The following is a 17,211-nucleotide window of genomic DNA, read 5'->3' as shown; positions in this document are numbered from 1 at the left end:
TTCAGGCACAGACAGTTGGTTAGTGAAGCTCAACCCTTTCTTGTGTGTTGGTGTCTTGATGTGTTATCTCCACTGTATATTTGTTGAGGCCTATCCAAATGTGTGTTTTCTAGTCCTCCTTCTCTATCAAGGAGAAACCCTGCAATATGAGATTATAACAGATTTCTGGAACTTGTGGTCTTACCTCTGTGTCACTAATGTAAGAGAAGCCGCACTGTTGGCATGTTCAGTTTTGGATGTCTTGATTGTCATTGGAGCTTATTATGTTTTTCACAAGGGATGTAAAATCTTAATTGGAATGAGATTTTAGCCATGGTGATTACCTAGAGATGTTCACCATGTTGTCCTGTAGGAGGAAAAGGATGAAGAAACTACCTCTTCCTTTCCCCCAGTTCCATCCTCATCTCAAATCATTGTAACTGGACTTTTCTCCTTTGCCCCCATCCTTTTTTCTACGTCCTCCCATGTCTCCCATTACACGTAAATGCAATACTAACATTTGAAAGTGCCTTAATTTTCCCTTCCCTGGTTCTTCTCATTCCTGCTGTTCTACAGCCATGTCTCCCAGATTCAGCCATTATTTCCCCTTCAGTGATTCTGTTCTTTCCTGTACCTTGGGCTCTGCCTATGTCTGATCCTAACTCTTGTCACACAATCCTGACCATCCGGATTATTCTCACCATTCGGTTTTCCCCCAGCAGCCTTAGTGTTTCCTCAGTGAGTTCCCAGGCTGCTGGCTCTGTGCAGCTCTACGTAGTGGCTCTGAGTAGAGGACACAGAGTATGGCTGTGGTTTTGGGAGTGAAGTGTGAGCACTGGACAGTGGCTGGAGCATTGGAGTGTCTCCAGTAGCAAGTGTGCCTTACTGAATTTGAGGCTAGCATACTCAACTGTACATGTCTCTTAGTGAGTGAATTGACTGTAGTGTGAGCATGGCGCACATGAGAGAAAGACCATCTTGCAGTTTAGCCTCTCAGGATTGGCAGTAACATCATAGCTATTTTCCTGCATGAAAAGTATTCCCTTTGTTCTGTAATTGTCTTATTGACCTGGTCAAATGCTTTCCGCTTGTAAATTTTGGTAATGAAAGAGAAAATTGAATGCAAACATATGGTAACACAGGAACCTTTTCTCAGCATGAATTTCCGCATGGAAAGGAACCATATGGCATGATGTAAAAAAGTCTTGTATATTTTAAAAGCATGTATCAGTTACAAAATGTAAGTGAAATCAGCAAAAAAGTAAATAAAAAACTAGACTTTTATGATATTGTTAATTAGAAACTATAATCAAACATAATAGGAGAATTCAGATTGTATTAGTCTTTATGATGTAATTTTGTATGAATTGATAATAAATAGAAAACACAGTAACATTAAAATAGGCTTGGCATACAGACCTCTACCAATTTTTACTTTGCTTTTAAAACAGTCTGCAACAAAGTTTTCAGGTAGATTGTAATAGTCATTTGTGCAAGTTGCCAGGATTTTTGTTATGTTGAAAAAATTGGCTAGAAATGTTATTTTAGGAAGGAATATACATAAACATGTTTTCACCAAATGTATGTTGTATTACATAGCAGGGGACTTTATATGCGGTGGCAGTTTAGATGGTATCACATGGCTTGCCCAAAGACCAAAAACTTCACAAGCTTCTTTTTATGGTAAAACATTTCAGTAGAAATATTAAAATTTAAGTGGTCAGAAGTTATAATAAAACTGGTTACAAGCACAGCTAATGCCATGAGCTTTAATGTAAAGAAGTGCAAAATCAACATATTTAAGGATGTAGTGATAAATGTGATAAATCACCGATGTAGTGATAAATCTTATGTAGGAAATATTTGTGAGGAGAGGGTTTGGGGTAATGGAGGATAACAAACTGAATCTGAATGTTCAGCATAATGCAACTGGAGAAAATAAAGACCATTCAATTGTGAGAGGACTGTGCAGTGTTTTTTCTTCTAAGACAAAGGGGATAATATTTCTTCAGTACACTGGTAAAAGCACATCTGGAACTGTGTGATCTATTTTGGCCCTTGACTCTTTGTAGATATAATGATGAAAAAGGCTCTAAGTACAGCAGACAACGTGCAGTTACAAGGAGATATAACAAATGATATGTGACAAATATTTGTATTTATTTTTATGTAATTATACTTGGTTGTAAAGCAAACACATGCCAGGATAGTTGGGTGATGTGCATCCATGCTGACCCAGAGAGAGTGAAGTGTTTGTGTGTGGGGGGGGTAATGAAGGAAGGCATAAGATCCCCTGCAGCACCAGATAGACATAGTTACTGAACATACTCTTGAGTGTCCTCAGCATGGACACCTCTCTTGCAGCTGCCCAGTCACTTTTTTGACTTATGTATATGCAGTGGGGGAAGGAGGTTACAGGCCCTGGCCTCGCCACCTCCTAGTCCTTCTGGGAGAGGGATGGATGGAGCAGGGAGGGAAACTACAGTTGTGACCAACCTCTCTCTGATGAGGATGTGAAGGCTGGGATGCATGGGGAGGAAAGGTTCTTTCTTTGCACCTCTCCACATCTTGTGTATCCATGCTGGGGCTAGCCACAATTTGGCTCCAACATGGCAAAATAGTACTGAAGGAAACAAGCTCTTTACACTGAACATAACTGATCAAGGGCTTGAATCTGTAACCAGGGCTGGCTCTAGGCACCAGCAAATCAAGCATGTGCTTGGGGCAGCACATTTCCAGGTAAACAGCCGCCCCCTGCAATGCTCGGCCCCGCCCCGTCGATTTTAAAGTGCCACAGGAGATGCCACCAGCCCCTCCCCTTTCCTGCCCCATCCCTTCCCTCCTTCCGCCTGGCCCGGCAGCCTCCCTGCCTGGGAGGGAAGGAAAGAAAGAGAAAGAAAATGTCTCTAAAGTCCTTTCCCTCCTCTCCCCCCACCATCTTGCTGCCTGTCCCTAAGCACGTGGGTGTTTTATTACTTTTGCTGCCTGTTTTCTGGACATTCTTCATTGAACTTTTCATGTTGCTCCCGTTTGCTCTTGGTTTAAAGTTCCATTCATATTTTTCTTTCTACTTCTTGTCTCTGTTCAACCCTTCCCCCCCTCCCCGCACACACACATACGCTCCGCTCCAGTCCCTGCCTGTCCCGGGCTGCAGCCCCAGGAGACTGAATCGGTGACTCCCGATGCTGCCTCAGAGGACAGTTTGTGTGAGAGACCCAACACCGGGCCGGGTCTGGCTGCCCCCAGCCATCCCCCGCAGCGTGGGACAGTCCCAGTGGCCCGGCTGGGAGCAGGGCAGGGCAGCCAGTCTGTGTGCAGGGGAGCTCTGGGCCCCCACAGGCACCTCGTAAGGGTCACTCCCACGAGGCTCTCAGGAGCTGCCCAGGGCTCTGGGATCATGGGGCCCACCCAGGAGGCAGCTCCCTGGCCAGGCACTGGCTCTGGGATTTAGGGCACAAGTCCGCCCAAGAGAAGGGTGGGGTGGGATGACTTCCTGGCTGGAACCGAGCAGAGCCCAGTGGGGGCACGGACGGCTACGTGGCTCCAGGCCTGGGCTGAAGCTGTAACCCCGCAGCAGGCCTGGCTTACATGGTCAGGGCCAGGAACTTCCCCAGAGGGGCCTGGGCTAAGGAGGAAGCTGTGGGCTGAGGGCCCGACCTCCAGCGGGTGAGAAAAACGCTTCCCCTAGCTCCGGCCTGGGGCGGGGGAGTCACATTGTGAGGGGCCCTGGGACTGTCCATGGGGGGAGGGTGTTTCCCTCTCTCCCTGCAGCCCCCGCCCGGCCCTGCCTGCGGCTCCCACATGGGTCATTTGCCTGGCCAGGGGCTGCGGCTCGCAATGCTGGGGGTCGGAACTGGGGCAAGAGGCTGAAACCTGCTCCCTCCATGCTGGGGAGCTGGAGAATGCCCTCCGAGGGTCAGGGAATGGCAGGGGGGTAAGGGAGGTGGGGACACATTCCCGGGGCCAGGCTGCTGAACGGGGCTGAGGGGGCAGCTTAGGCAGCTGTAGAAATTTGGCTATAGGCTCTGGGGGGCTGCCCGAGAGCAGCGATGGTTTCTCACTCCCCGCCAGAGCAGAGCTGGCTCTCAGCTGCCCGAGTGCGGGGGAGAGGGGGTGCAAGAGTACATCAGGGAGAGCTGGGGGCAGTGGACTAGCCCGGTGCCATGGTTGTTGGTCGGTATCTGAGGTTGTGCTCAGCGGGGATGGGGCTGTGTCTGTAACTCACCATATCTCAAAATCGTTTGTCAGGACTCACATTAATTTCAGTTGAAAGTACCATTGCAAAAAATTTAGATTTTACTGAATTATTAAAAGGCTACGCAAGTATAAAAACCAGAAAAATTCAGTTCATTTAAATTCTTTTAATTTATGAGAAACTGGGCGCACTGGAAGACACTAACATTTTTCATTACAGTGTATAGTTGAACCCAAATTGTATGTAATTGTGATTTTGTTAAAATTAAATGAGTATGCTAGTAGGAAATTGTTTTATTTCACTAACTACAAATTTTCTGTTTTCATTTATTTTAAACAGTCAAAAACAAAACAAAAACATTCCAAAGTGCAAATGTGTAAAAGCCAACAAAAAAGGGAAGAGGGCAAAAATGTTTTGCTTGGGGCGGCAAAAAACCTAGAGCCGGCCCTGTCTGTAACCCATGTTTGTGATGAGTAGCACCTAGTCTTGGGGGCAAATGCAGTGATTCCAACAGGGCCACTCACGTCAGGAAGGGTTGCAGTATTGGGCCATAATAAGAGTTTGGTGGATCATAGGCTGTGAAATGATAATTATGTTTGATGACAGTAGTTCCAGATCAAGTTTTAGATAGGTAGTAGAATTTATCTGATGTGAGTCATATGGTATGTGGGTGGGAGGGGAGGGAGAGTTCCCCCTTGATGACTGGGCATCTTGCGCGGGTTGAAGGAAAGAACTGTGGCTCAATTAGGATTTTGGGTTAGATTGTGCCTGCCCCTTCCTGTAAGGATTTCTCTCTGCCACTTGTACAGTCCATGTCAGGTCTGTTTGGATCATATTTGTAGCATTTGGGGGAGAAACAGGGGCTGCTGGCCAAATGCACCTCATCCCCTCCCCCACTTCAAGCCACTGAAGGAAGGGGGGCATGGCAGTCCATAAATGGATCTCACAGACTACTTCTCACCTCCCCACCTCATAAGTACAACAGGGGACCTATGAAATACTATATCTCTCCAGTGCACATAGCTTCCCAGTATTGCCCATGGTGCCATGTGGCTATGCAAAATCTTTTATTCTGGGCAGCATGCAAACAGCATTATCTAGTTCATGTTTTCGATGGGAAGTCTGCTTTAGCTGTTCTGTTGAGCTAGCAGATTCTGTGTTTTGTGACGATAAAATGGATCATTGGATGAGGAGATGAGCCTCAGTGAAACAGATTTGCTGTAAAATGTAGAAGGAAATAGAATATGAAATGGTAGAAATGCCTTTCATCTGCTTGATCACCTCTTTGGTGGTCATTCTTTAAAAAAAAAAAAAAAAGATTAACAGAAAAGTAGTCTAAATTATTTTTTAAAAATGGAGGAGGTACAAGGAAAAGATTGTGAGGCTTACAGACTTTTTATTTTTTCCCCGCTCCATGCTGCAAGTGCACCTTGAAGTGCCATTACCTGCTGTAGCTGAGTACAAGGCAATTTGTTATGTGGAACAGCTAATTTTTCATTGTAGTTCCACTGGGACATAGTGCAAAGCAAAACAGTACTGCTATAGTCGTAGTCCAGCAACTTGAATTCAGATCAGGTACCTATCAGTTTCTATCTCCCGTAACCTTTGGGCCAGTAATGTAGCTGTTTATGAATTACTTCAGGTCTTTTATTCAGCACCTTATACTCTCTACATACTGTGTGAGCATAAGCAGTGACGGAAAATGGAGTGTAGCCCATAAACAATCTACTGTATATGATTAGCTAGCGTTTTACCCCGGTCCGGCAGTCTTAATCACATTGGGCAGTGAAACAACCAATGCTGTGAATGAGATAGGAGGAGAGGTGTTTTCAGAACCAGGTTTGGCAAATTAATGAAATTCTTTTTCTGTTGCTGCTGGTTGAAGATTGTAGAACATAAAAAAAAAAAAAAGAGCTGAAACAAACCAGCCTTGTGGCGTGGCAGCATCAGGAGACATGCTGACACTGAAGAGAGTCTCAGGAAACAACTTTAAATAGGAATAGTGAACCTCTGTGTTCTCAGAAACACAGAGCTCTAAAATTCTGCTTTTTGCACAGATTTTACTGTGTTGTCTGGAATCTCATCTTTCATTTATAAAAACCGATATCTCATGCCCTTCTGGTTTTCAAAGCTAGCTGTGGCAATATGTGCCTTTGGAGTGCACGCTTGCTGGCTCTGCACTTTGACTGAATATATAATAACATCAAGAAATCTGAATTTCTCCATTTGTCTTAATAGCATATTAACTTGGAGGCCCTACTTATCAGGTATAGTGACCATCTACTTGCAAAGTGCACCATTATCACCACAGTATTGGAGGACCTATGCGGAATTTTCAGCGTTGGGTGCAAGTAAGGGTACGTCTAGACTACATGCCTCTGGCGACAGAGGCATGTAGATTAGGCTACCGGACATAGTAAAATGAAGCGGCAATTTAAATAATCGCCGCTTCATTTAAATTTACATGGCTGCCGCACTGAGCCGACAAACAGCTGATCAGCTGTTTGTCGGCTCAGCGCGATAGTCTGGACGCTCCCCTGCCGACATCAAAGGTATTTGTCGACCACCCAGTTAAACCTCGTCCCAGGAGGCATACCTGGGTGGTCGACAAATACCTTTGATGTCGGCAAGGGAGCGTCCAGACTATCGCGCTGAGCCAACAAACAGCTGATCAGCTGTTTGTCGGCTCAGCCCGGCAGCCATGTAAATTTAAATGAAGCGGCAATTATTTAAATCGCCGCTTCATTTTACTATGTCCGGTAGCCTAATTTTACTATGTCCGGTTGCCAGAGGCATGTAGTCTAGACGTACCCTAAGTCCTAACAGGAGAGGAGTGACAGATGGATGCTCACTCCTTGCATGCGAGTATACCTCCCACAACCCTAAACCTATAATGTATGGACCTAATCTGGTGTACCCATCTGAATGACACATGCGCTCTGTCACTCAGATGGGCAGCCCTTAAAAAACCTGCTGTTGCAGGGTAGACTATGATCACATGTCTGCTGTCACTGGGCAGACTCAGGTCCTCTGTGTGACAGCGCGTTGGAGTTCCCCCATCTCCTGCACCCCCACAGTGGCACAAACAGACTCTGCCAGCCAGTAGAATATAGGGAGTTTATTGCTTCTCCAGGATACAGCACAGCATAGACGTAATCTGGTTACAGGGCAGGCCTAGGATGCCTCAGCCCCCTTGAGATGGGGGAGACTGGGCCCCTAAATCCCAGCCCCTTGCTTAGGCTGCTTCCTCCATGATACCAGACAGAAACTAAAAAAACTCTCTCTCAGCCCTGCCCCCCAGCCAGGTATTGGTCTCTGCCCTCCTTCCTTTCTCTCTCTCCCTGGGAGGCTGAGCCTGGGTGTCTGGGTTAATATACATTTGGGAGAGTCAGTGAGAATCTCCCATCACAGCTCAGAGGGACCCCGGGTCACAGAGCAGACAGCACCCCCACTACGCCACACTCTGACACTGGGTTTCCCTCCAAAACACAGAAAGGGCGGAAAAAGGAGGGAGAAGAAGGGCGGCCAAAATGGAGTCCCTGTTGTTGTTTGTACTCACAAGATGGCACTTGTGCCCAGAGAATTAGATCCTACATCTCCAGTTGTGGCCTGTGGCAATGAAGACCTATGTTGTCACAAAGTTAGCTGGGCTTTTAAGGGGTTCAAGCTCCAATCTGTGACTGGTTTTGCCTCTGTTCTTATCTCTGCCCCAGATGCACTAATAGGACCATGTGCAAGTCACTTAATCTTTCTAAGTCTCAGTTTCCAACTGGAGGGATGTTAAAAGCCTAATTTATGAGTGTCGGAGATGCTCAGGTAATGTGGAGGACCATATAAATATCTAGATACTTATATAGGCAATTTCAAGTAAAATAAAAATAATCTAAATCATCATCAAACTTGAACTGAACATTTATATGTTCCTCTTCTCCCCTCTCCATTATTGCACATTTTCAAATGTCACCTCCTGTTTAATTCCATGTAAGACCAAAAGTAAGATGCTGAAAGCATGTTCTCTCATTGTTTCTAGCCCAATTGGAAGTGGGAACATTCCCTAACATTCAGAGTCTGTTCTCAGGAGATCAGTATGATCAAGGGACGATTTAGTATAATGCTAACTCATTTCTGCAAGTAAATTCATCATTATTACCAATTAATAAGACTTTGCTCACCTTTATCACTCCATTCTGTAGGCTATCAGGACGTTCTTGTGAAATGGTAGTAAGCATCTCTCCACTGTAGTCATTCAGAATTTTTGCTGGAGCAATGTTCTTGCCGCTGCAGAATAGATTAATTTCCGCTATTTACTAGTGTACTTCATGTACACTTCATGTATATTCATTTTAATCAAGTAATTGAAAAATTGCTGCTTAATACTTGCCTTATAATTAACACTCCCCCTCGGATCCTACTATGTAGGAGATGGTATTTCAAAAGTTCTCACCATGTTCAGTGTTTTGTCCAATTGAGAGGTCAGAGTCAGCATTTGGAAGACTATTTTACGTAAAGGGGATGTTAATGGTGCAGGAAACACTATCCTGCAGGGAATTTTCTGCCTTCAGAGGCAAATTCCGTTCAATTATATTGAGTCTCTGTCAAAAAAGACATGCCCTTGAGGATGGTAACATTTTAGGTCTCTTGAATATTAGGTTTTAACATCAACAACTTCCTGTGTGCCAGTCAGGGGAGATCATTTTAAGATTTCCTTTCAATAGGTAGAAAAAATGTATTTTATACTTAAATTTTCCTGGTAAGCTAATAGTAAATCCCAAGATCTATCAAGATAGCATAAACGTAAATGACAGAAAGGGCTTGTGTTCACTTAGTAGAACACTGCAGCAATGTAGCTGCACCAGTGTAACGCTCAGTGAAGAAGCTGCCTACACTGACAGGAGAGCTTCTCTTGTCCGCGTAGATAATCTGTCTCCCCAAGAACTGATAGCGATGTCGATGGGAGAAACCCTCCTGTCAACAATGCTGTCCACGCTGAGCAACAGTTCTACTCATTTAACCCTCAGGGTTGTGGATTTTCCACATTACTGAGCGGTATATTTATACTGATGGAAGCTCCTAGTGTAGACCAAGCTGTAGGGTCCTGTGTTACCCATGTACGTAATCACAACGGGGCCACGTAGGAGCAAAACGCATCCTTGCAGGATGCCAATCTCTTCCACATGGCCACCAGTTTCTGCCTGTGCGAGCAGCTTGAGTGCCATATTGGCCTTTTGAAAGAAGAGGCTTGGGGGAGGAGCCACGCTGACTGCGATGCTCCCACATCTGTGTTAGGAATGGGGGGGCTGCTTCTGAAAGTACTCATGAGACTCAGGCAGAGGATTTGTCCCCCCATACTAAAAAGGATGCAGAACTCTAAGCATGCAGAACTCTTCCTGAAAGATTCCATCCTTTCACATGAATTCAGCTGCTACATGTGACTGATTTCTACTTGGGAAGTGTCTTTTACTGCCTTTACCCAAGCTTTGTTGTTCCCAATCACTGACAGGAGCAAGATCTTGAAAATCCTAAAAATTAATAAAAATTATTTAAAGTACATTCTAGGATTGTCAAGCGATTAAAAAGACTAATCGTAATTAATCATGTGATTAAGCGTGCCCTTAAACAATAATAGAATGACATTGATATAAATGTTTTTGGATGCTTTTCACATTTTCAAATATATTGATTTCAATTACAACACAGAATACAAAGAGTACAGTGTTCACTTTATATTTTTTATAACTATTGACACTGTAAAAATAAAAGAAATAGCATTTTTCAGTTCACTTCAATTACCATAGTGCAATCTCTTTTATCGTGAAAATTAAACTTACAAATGTAGAATTATGTACAAAAATTGCATTCAAAATTAAGACAATATAAAATTTCAGGGCCTACAGTCACTCAGACAAACAAGTTTTATTTATATTTGCAAGAGAGAATGCTGCTGCCTCCTTATTTAGAATGCCACCTGAAAGTGAAAACAACCATGTGCATGGTCAGGGCTGGCCCGAGCCATTTTTGGCACCCCGGGCCCGGTTGAGCGGCGCTGCCCCCCCGGCGCATGGTGCATGCGTGGGCCTGCCCCCCCAGGGTGCACGGGTCCATCCCCGGGGTGCATGGCGCATGCGCAGGCCTGCCCCCGCGGTGCATGGCGTGTGCACTGCCTGGCCCGGCCACCGCTACTGGTGTGCCCCTTACAGCTGCCATCAGGCACCCTCCATCAGTTGGCACCCCGAGCAGCTGCCCGGCTTGCTCACCCCTTAGTCCAGCCCTGTGCATGGTACTGTTATAACTGGTGTCACAACATATTTACTGGCCAGATGTGCTAAAGATTCATATCTCCCTTCATGCTTTCACTACAGTTCCAGAGGCTTTGCATCTATGCTGCTGATGGGTTCTGGTCAGTAACGATCCAAAGCACTTCAGAGCAGCACATGTTCATTTTCATCATCAGATGCCACTAGCAGCAGGTTTATTTTCTTTTATGGTGGTTTGGGTTTTCTTGTTCCTGTATCCTAATGTTACTCTTTTAAGACCTCTGAAAGTGTGCTCCACTAGGGATGTTAACTATTGGAATTCTTAGCGGTTACTCGACTATTCTATAGTACCCGGGGGCAGGGCCAGTAGCCAGTATGCTCTGGCCCCACTGCTGAGGAGACCCCTGCCACTCTGCGCTGCTGCCTCTGTATCATAAGCAGCAGTAGGATTGCCAGATACTTTACCAAAAAATACTGAACATGTCAGGAAAAAAATTGGTTGAGGGGAAAAAACCAAGGGACCAAAGTTGTTGAGCCAAAAAAAGACACAAAAGAAAAAGGCACCGTGCCTTTAAATCCCCATGCTCACTGCTCCCCCTGCAGCCTTCTATTACCTTCCATCTGAGAAGAACAGACATTTTCTGGTTTTTTTTACTGGACAGAGGCCGCAAATACCAGAGTGTCCAGGCCAATCCTGGATGCCTGGCAACCCTAGGCAGCAATGTGGGGTGCCAGGCAGGAGCTTGTCCACAAGTTTAAAAACCAGCTCCCCTCACAGACTGGCTGCCTGTCACCCCATGCTGCTGCTTCTGATATAGAGTGTGTGTCTGAGCTCCCGGACTCGGCATGAGCCAGAACTGAGCCGGCTGCCTGCCCACCCTGCTCCTAATACACTTTAAATGCAGAGCCACAGCCGGGGTAGGTCCCGGCGCTGTCCCACGCCAGGACTTGTCTTGGCTGCTGGCCAGCCTACTAAAAAATTTACTGGAGGGGGGCTGGGCGGGACAGGGCAAATGCATGTAGTCTATAGCATTAACCTATAAACTTTTGCTTCTTGGTTAATCGACTACATTATTACATCTGTATACTCCACTCCTCATCCCAAAATCTGAGAGGAAGGCACTTCCGATTCTGAAATCTTGGATTGAGGGCTATACCTGTCTTTAGAAATCTCACATTGGTACCTTCTTCGTGTTTTGTAAAATCATCAGTGAAAGTGGTTCTTAAAACAAACAAGATGTGTTGGATCTTCATCTGAGACTCCCATAAAATGAGATACATGTAGAATACAGTATAAACACAAAGTTGGAGACATACTATTCTTCCCCAAGCAATTCAGTAACAAATTTAATTAAACCATTATTTGTCTGACATCATCAGCATGGAAGCATGTTCTCTGGAATGGTGGCCAAATCACAAAGGGCATATGAATGTTTCGCATATCTGGCAGACATTTAACGGCAATGCTGGCTACAAAAGTGACGTCATTTTCACAATGACAAAAACACAAGTTGCACTTTCACAATAAAGACATTGCACTACAGTACTTGTATGAGCTGAATTGAAAAATACTATTTATTTTATCCTTTTTGCAGTGCACATACCGGTATTTGTTAAAAATAATACAAAGTGAGCACTGTACACTTGGTAATATGTGTTGTAATTGAAATCAATACATTTGAAAATGTAGAAAAACATCCAAAATATTTAATAAATTTCAATTGTTAGTCTATTCTTTAACAGCTTGATTAAAACTACGATTAATCGTGATTAATTTTTGAATTTCAATTAATTTTTTTGAGTTAATCGTGTGAGTTAACTGCGATTGACAGCCCTACATTCTATTTTTAAGTTTGTATTAAGGATTTGTGTATGTTGGTCTGCCTCAAGACAGACGATGTCACAATATTAATCTTTAAACTCTAATGAGAACAGTAATCTACTATGTAATTCTTATATGGCATAAGTACTGACCTGGTCTCGAAGAAGGTGAAGGCCCTAAATTCCCTAGATGATTAAATTAAAACCTGTGCTACCTAATTATTTAGTAATTCCTTACTTGCTTATTCAAATACCTGTGGTTTTTAATGAGCATCTTTTATGAAAAAGAAATGTCAGTAACCGTCAGCTTACATTAAGTGTGATGGCACATCGTTGATTTCCCTGTCATAGAAAAATGTTAGACATAGGTCTATAACTTCACCATTTTATTTGTGTGTTAATTAGTAAATTAGGCATTGGAATTCCAAGGAAAGATTTCTTTACTATTGTCTTTTTCCATGACTTCTTCATCTCTTAGATTGCTTTACATCTGCATTTCTGAAGAACACATGACTGCAATAGTGAAAATGTACTGCTCTAGCCACCACAAAGTTATGGCAATAGAAGTAGACCCCTGCACGAATACAAAATTTGTATCCGCATCTCTATCTGCAAAAATGAGCTGTGGCTGTAAAGCGGATATCTGCACATATGAAGGGTTCTCGATACAAAATTTGTATCTGCATCCATATCCATGTCTGCACAAATGAGCTGTGGATATTGGTATCCACATCTGCGGATGCATATAGCTGCAGCTATCTGCGGATTTGCAGGGCTCTAAATATAAGTAATTAAAAGGAAACGTAATGCTTACAAGAACCTAATTAGGAGGAGGAGAGAGGAGACAAATAAAATGGAATTTAATGGCACTGAATCAGATGTTCACTTTGCAAGAGAGAGACCTATCTATTGTAAATTCACAGTGCAGAGTTTTACTCTCAGAAGTGACTGTGTAAAAGTGGCACCATAGAATTCCCTGTCAGTTGTCTATTATTTTATATCAAGTTGGATAAGAAGATGGCTTCCCTGACATCCAGTCTTCTGCAAACCCAGCCAGAGAGCTGAAAGTCCAGCTGGATTCTTTCCAGCTCATTCACCTCCCAATTCTATGTTTGGAACTTAGTAAATAATTCAGTTGATTAAGCACCAGAAGGAATAGACTCCATCTCTGTCTCTTAGCTGCTTTGGCTCTGCAGGGCTAGGAGGAGGAACAAGAGCAGTGCAATCATATTTTATTTCTTTGGTAAAGCCAGAAGATAACACTCTGAATATATACAGGGAACAGCTTTATTTTTTTTGTCCTCCTAAACGCTATGGTGATAGATGCCATACAAATAAATAAAGCCTCAAGATGTTTATTAAGAAGCCATCATTTTTACTTAGCTTTCTGACCATAATTGTGTATTAAGTAGTTTAGTTGTGACTTGAGTTCGAATTGTAGCAAGAACCTTAAATCTGTTGTTAATATTTTCTGCTAGTAACTAGTTAAACATTAAAGGAGGAAAAAAGATAATTTGCTAAGTATAGATGTGTTCATTCTTCTGCCTGCTAGTGTAGCTGTTGTGTTAATGGCTCGTTCTTAATGAGGCTTCTGTTGGTGGAACAGAATTGAAGTGGGAATGTGCTCTATATGTTAAATCCACAAATAAAATATTGAATCCGTAGTCTTGAACAGAAGAATTATTTACATAGTAAACTGTACAGATGGCTTGTATAGGAAAATTACTCTTCCTTCCTGAAAAACCACTTGATAAATCACTGGCTTCTCTTTGTGCTTGCTTTTCTCTCTGTGTCTAGGTAATCCAAAAGTTATGCAAATGTGTAGCACTCCAATCACACCAAACAGCTGGCAAAATATAAGTGCTCTTAACAGATTACCTTAATGTGTACTTCTTTTTTTCCTTAACATTTGTAAAAATAGGTGAAGTTCAAGGCAATGGGTTTTATTGATAATATAATGTAAAACTGTTTTACATATTATGCAGTTAAAACATTTGCTGACCTTCGTAACAGACAGGAGTACTTTAGTGTTATAGTTGATTTACTACTGGAGGGTGTGAGTGAAATCTTTCCCGACCCTTCACCCCTTTCAGAGCTCCGGGGCATGCCATAAGACCAAGGTTTTAATTCGCGCAGCACGTGTCAGAAGTCTGTCACGCAGTGACCCCATGACTCTTGTCTGGGGGAGGGGCATCAACCTGAATGCTACAAGATAATGCAGGGCCTTGAAACCCAGGACCAAAAAAGCAGGATTGCTGCTTGAGACAATTACAGAATCTGTTCTTCACCCAGTCCCCGCAGGCAACAGAGGTATGGCACAGACTGCTTCAATGCTGAGTGCTCCAGCATTGATTCAAGATCCAGCGCCGAGGAAGGACTCTTTTGCAGGAAACGGTGCTCAGCACTGAAACAGGCTCGGTATCATGGGACCACTCTACTTCTCTGTTGCTGTAGAAGTACAAGAAGCTAGAGGGTCAGCTTGGTGGTCCCAGTGACAAGCCCCAGTGCAATGCCCTTTTTGCATCCATTGAGCTTACCAGGAAGCTGGTGGTGGCAGAACGGATGAAAGGACTCCCTGTTTCTTTCACAACGTGTCTCTTTCCAGATCAGAGACTGTCTCCATACCTGTTACAACCTAGCCAAGGGCCCAGAACTGCCTTTTACAGCCGTCTCAACCTGAGCTCAAGCCTGAAAAGCCCAGGTGCCTAGCCACAAGATCTGCAGGGCTGCAACCTCATTTTCAGTGCACATATTCACCACCCGTTATGTCATCACTCAGCGTGCCAAACATGAAGCTGCTTTCAGCAGAGCAGTCCTCCAATCCCACTTCAAGGGAGAGCTTGGGTATCACCTTATTGGAATCGATGTGAACATGGACGTGAGCTGGACTATTGTTACGTAAAGTCCTAACGTTAAAAAAAAATTCTAAACAGGAAGACAGAACACAAAACAAAAAACCAGCAAATAACAGTACTAGTCTAATTAAATAGTATTCCTTTCTTTTCGGTAATTACTCCATTTTAATTACTTTTGCAAATAGCTTGCTATTTGAATTTTAAAAAATCCACAAAAGAAAGATCAAAATAGTTGTTTCTGAAAAGAGTCAAAATGCATGTTAACTATTTGCTTCAGTCTGTTAAATAGCAAGTGTCTGTCTTTAAGCCTCAGAAGAAGAATATGGTATGGTATTACCCCTTAACAAATGCTTCTGTTGAGAACAGGCTAATGGGTGCAGCGTTTTGAAAATAATATGCAAAAGTATAGCACCACTAGTTTACACTACTCTTAAAAATAAATACAGATGAATGAAAGGAGGTGATGAAAGTTCCCTAGTTTACAGTTTCATGTTGCAGGTCAGGACTCTGTGAAAAACATGTCCCGAAATGCTCTGCTTGATACTGATGGAGAAATTTTGAGTTCTTCCATTTCTTCTTTGAGCTCCGTCCCTATGGGTGCTCCATTTCAGGTGCGCGTGCACCTTAGATCAGCGATCTGCTGCCTGTATGCACTAGGGATGTTAAAATGTGATTACTTTCCTAATTAATTAGTCAACATTTTCTGTTGACTAGTTGATTAGTCAATAAGGGTAGGCAGTCTGGCTCAGTCTGGCTAGCGCCAGTTCACAGCATGATCTCCCCAGCTGCCGCTCTTCATTGTACAGCTTAGGAAAGTCGTGTGTGAAGGCACTGAGTTGGTTCCTGCCACCTTCCCCCCCCCCACCTTTCTCCCAGGCTGAGTGAAAGGAAATGCACAGAGGAAGGACCGACTCAACGCCTTTACGCATGGTCTTCTCTCAGCTGTTCAATGCAAAATGGCAGCTGGGGGAGATTTGACTAATCGATAGTTCTATCAATAAGTTCCTGCTAATCGGTTAGTTGACTATTCATTAACATCCCTAGTATGCACCCAGTGTTACATTATGCTGGATACTGAGGCTATATAGGGATGTGTGAGCAAACTGCCATTAGTCCCTTCTCAGCCTATTTTGGCTTGAGATGGAGCCTTAGGGTGTCTGTCTTGATCCTTTCTTGCCCATTTTGTTTACAGTTTCTTCAGTAGTTCATGTAGGGTGCTTTAGTTAGAAACAAGTAATGAGAGAGTTGTGTGGTTCTTCTCCTTCCCCTCATGGAGTGGTCTTTTTCTGACAGAACAAGCCCTGACCAGCCAGGTTAAACGCCACCTCTCCTGCCAAGAGGCTGTATCTGTTATCAACAACTACTCCAGTTGTGTCTGTCAGAGTCCAAATGAGCTTCTTGGATGTGAGGTCCAGGGATTCTCCTCAGTACGCTCAGGCTTTCCCTTGTTTGGGCCTCTTTCTGTCCTTATTCCAATCAGCTGTCATGCAGATTGGAAAAAAATGTCAGTGAATACCAAGCAGCCAGGGAAAATGTTTTGAGATCAGCACACCACAGGGAATTGTATGGTTCTTTGCTAGTTATTTACGTTTCATATTTTTATTACGAGTAGGGGCTTAACCTGAACACCAGGCTTGACCTGAGCCATGAAGTTTGCATCCAGACCTGAATTCCAGCTTTACTTACTCAATCTGTCTCTATAATGGGCCTCAACCAGAGCCCCCAAATGAGTCTTTGGGGAAACTGGGGCTGAGATCTGGATCTGAACTCAGTGACTCAAATCCTTCTGTGAAATGCAGCTGGAATGCTTAGCACTAAAATAGCTTTTGAAATAATTGTTTCAGAGGGAATAGTGGTTCTGCACATGCATGTTTGTTCATCTCCTGTATATGGTGTCGTCTGTATATGGTGTTGTCTGCTTCATTACAGTCACATATGTTGTACTGTGGCATATTATGTAACCTTATTTGCTTTTTTTTTTTTTTTTTTCTGGTAGTCAATTATTACTTCTGTCTAGGACACCACTAATACATTAGGACCTTGTACCAACCTGCATTTTCTTCTTATTCTGGCTTTTTAGTTGTCATCTTATATGCAGCTGTTCTAA

At 43.5% G+C, this 17,211-nt stretch overlaps 1 protein-coding gene across 5 annotated transcripts in view; it reads left to right on the top strand.

Annotated features, from left to right (window-relative positions):
- The window catches only part of SMYD3 (SET and MYND domain containing 3), a 634,743-nt gene that overhangs the window by 191,846 nt on the left and 425,686 nt on the right, over positions 1-17,211 (top strand). Inside the window, exon 1 of one of the 5 annotated variants that reach the window (XM_089777378.1) lies at positions 3,339-3,645. The exons of the other annotated variants lie outside the window; for them this stretch is intronic. The gene's annotated coding sequence lies outside the window, so the exon portion shown is untranslated. Of the gene's footprint in view, positions 1-3,338; positions 3,646-17,211 lie in introns of those variants that run through there. 5 annotated transcript variants of the gene reach the window in all.

The sequence above is a fragment of the Pelodiscus sinensis genome, chromosome 3 (assembly GCF_052426305.1).
Source record: "Pelodiscus sinensis isolate ZL-2025 chromosome 3, ASM5242630v1, whole genome shotgun sequence".
Taxonomy (NCBI): domain Eukaryota; kingdom Metazoa; phylum Chordata; order Testudines; family Trionychidae; genus Pelodiscus; species Pelodiscus sinensis.
Note: the sequence above shows the minus strand (reverse complement) of the source record. Positions and strands in the feature narration are given on the sequence as shown.